This window comes from Cebus imitator, unplaced genomic scaffold (assembly GCF_001604975.1).
Source record: "Cebus imitator isolate Cc_AM_T3 unplaced genomic scaffold, Cebus_imitator-1.0 Scaffold54, whole genome shotgun sequence".
Classification (NCBI taxonomy): domain Eukaryota; kingdom Metazoa; phylum Chordata; class Mammalia; order Primates; family Cebidae; genus Cebus; species Cebus imitator.
The window spans coordinates 7,385,455-7,388,521 of NW_016107369.1; the positions used below are offsets into that span (position 1 = coordinate 7,385,455).

A 3,067-nucleotide genomic window follows, 5' to 3' on the forward strand; every position below is an offset into this window, starting at 1 on the left:
AGAGAGGGAGGGAGAGAGGGAGGGAGGGAGGGAGAGAAGGAAAGGGAAGGAAGGAAGAGAGAACAAATGTAAGAAATAAACTCAGATATGGCAAGACTTCAGGGGGAGATAAAATTTGAGCTGGTGAAACTTGGGAAAATATCAGTGAGAAAAAAGCAAAATTTGAAAGGAACACAGGAAACACAGGCATTTTAGAAAAATATCATAGGGGAAAGGACTCCCTGTTCAATAAATAGTGCTGAGATAACTGACCAGCCATATGCAGAAGATTACAAATGGGCCCCTTCCTTATACCATATACAAAAATCAAGTCAAGATGGATTACAGACTTAAATGTAAATCCCCAAACTATAAAAATCCTAGAAGAAAATCTAAGCAATACCATTCTGGACATAGATATGGGCAAATATTTCATGATGAAGATGCCAAAAGTGTCTTCACAACAAAAGCAAAATTTGACAAATGGCATCTAATTAAATTTAAGAGCTTCTGTACAGCAAAAGAATCTACCAACAGTGTAATCAGACAGCCTACAGAATGGGAGGAAATATTTGCAAACTAAGCATCAGACAAAGGCCTAATATCCAGCATCTATAAGAAACAAACAAATATGCAAGAAAATAAAACCATTAAAAACAAAATAAAACCATGAAGAGAAACTTTTCCAAAGACGGCATACATATGACCAACAAACATATGAAAAAAAGCCCAATATCAGTGATCATTAGAGAAATATAAATCAAAATCACAATAAGATACCATCTTAAACCAGTCAGAATAGCTAGTTAAAAGCCAAAACATAGCAGATGCTGGCAAAGCTGCAGAGAAAAGGGAATCCTTTTCACCACTTTATTCATTTTTGAAATGAAGAACTAAGGGCATTAAATAGAATTATAATTATAAATTATATTTTATGAACAAAACAAAAATATCTTTCTAAATGTCAGAAGTACCAGAGAACTAATGCAAAGAAAAAGAAAAACAGCAAAAAGACTTCTCTAAATACAGAAAGTATTAAATAAATTAGAATGTCAGAGCTAAACCCAACATATCTGTCACATCAGTAATACAAATGGCTTAATTTACTTATTAAAACAAAAAGATGTTCAGATTGGATCACTAAACAAAATCTACCTCTATACAGCAATCAGAATACACACCTGAAAAGAATATATGCAGCAAGGTTGGAAACGGAAGTTTGTGCTGAGATATATTAAGCAAGTGCAAACAAGCAAAAAAAGCAGATGTCATCATCTTAAATACAACGTAAGCTAGAATAAGAACCAGAAAAGCATTAAGTGGAGCAAAGAATAAATAAGATACGAAATACCTAAATAATTGATAAGGTACATTTAAATTAATATACATCAAACTGTGTATCCTAAAAATTAAGTACCTATGGTACTTTCACAAAAATTGATCATATATTAAGTCCACAAAGGAAACCTCAACAAATTCCACATACTAGTGTTAACCAAAAAAAGCCAAATTCTGTAAAATATTTGAAGAGGTTTATTCTTTTTTTTTCCTTTTTTTTCGTTGAGACAGGGCCTCACTCTGCCACCCAGGCTGAAGTTCAGTGGCATGATCATGGACCACTACACCTCTACCTCCCAGGCTTAAGTGGTCTTCCCACCTCAGCCTCCTGAGTAGCTGGGACTACAAGCACATGCCACCATGCCCAGATAATTTCTGTATTTTTTTTTTTTTGTAGAGACAGGGTTTCGCCATGTTACCGAGGCTGGTCTTGAACTCCTGACCTCAAGCTATCCGCTTGCCTCTGCCCCATAAAGTGCTGGGATTACAGGTGTAAGCCACCTCACCCAGCCTGAAGAGGTTTATTTTGAATCAAATATGAGTGACCATGGCCCAGGACACAGCCTCAAGAAGTTCTGAGAACATGTGCCCAAGGTGGTCAGGTTACAGCTTAGTTTTAAAAATTTTAGGGAGACCAAAGTTACAGGAAAAGACATAAATCAATAAAATCAATTTATGTAAAGTATACATTCATTCAGCCAGGAAAGGTGGGACTTACAGGTCATAACTAAATGAAGTTGAAAATTTTTCTGATTGGCAATTGGTAGAAAGAGTTAAGATTTGCCTAGGCTGGGCGACATGGCTCACACCTGTAATCCCAGCACTTTGGGAGGCCGAGGCATGCGGATCACCTGAGGTTGGGAGTTCGAGACTAGCCTAACCAACATGGAGAAATCCTGTCGCTACTAAAAACACAAAATTAGCCAGGCATGGTGGCACATGCTTGTAATCCCAGCTACTCGGGAAGCTAAGGCAGGAGAATTGCTTGGACCCAGGAGGTGGAGGTTGCAGTGAGCTGAGATCGCACCATTGTACTCCAGCCTGGGCAATAAGAGAGAAACTTCGTCTCAAAATTTAAAAAAAGAAAAAGAAAAGAAAAAAGTTGCCTAAAGAGTTGAAGTCAGCAGAAAGAAATGTTTGAGTTGTGGCAGCCAAGGTTCTTTTTATGTAAATGAAGCCTCCACATTGCACGCCTCAGAGAGAATAGATGGTAAATGTCTCTTTTCAGACTTTAAAAAGCATCAGACTCTCTGGAAAACATCTAGTAAGTGAAAGAGACAGTCTACAGAATGCAAATTTCCCCCACAAGAGATGGCTTTTCAGGGCCATTCCAAAATATGTCAAAGAAATATATTTTGGAGTAAAACACTTTGATGTCCTTCAGGGCCTGTTATCTGTCATGTGATGCTGTACCAGAGTCAGGTTGGAATCTGGTATCTTATTGCTACAAAGAGTCTGTTTTGTCAGTCTTATGATCTCTAATGTCAATGTTAGTCAGTTGTGCCAAAACTCCAAAAGGGAGGAGGGTGTAACAAGGCACAGTCAACCTCCTTTTATAGGCTGAACTAATTTTTTGTCACATTTCCTTGAGATCCCCTTATCCAAGAGAGTGGAGTCTGTTCAGTTGGTTGGGTGGTGGGATAAGATGGTTTTGGATCTGTGTTCCCAGCAAATCCCAGGCTTAGTCCATCCCCTTGGTGATGAGTGAGGGAGTTCTCATGACATCTGATTGTTTAAAAGTGTGTGGCAC

General features: G+C 38.1%; 1 long non-coding RNA gene across 1 annotated transcript; it reads left to right on the forward strand.

The window, feature by feature from the left end:
• The first annotated feature begins 1,233 nt into the window (after nucleotides 1-1,233).
• LOC108304383 lies at nucleotides 1,234-2,699 on the forward strand. The gene is made up of 3 exons (XR_001825228.2): nucleotides 1,234-1,246; nucleotides 2,460-2,461; nucleotides 2,599-2,699. It is a non-coding gene; the product is annotated as an uncharacterized LOC108304383 (long non-coding RNA).
• The last annotated feature ends 368 nt before the right edge of the window (nucleotides 2,700-3,067 follow it).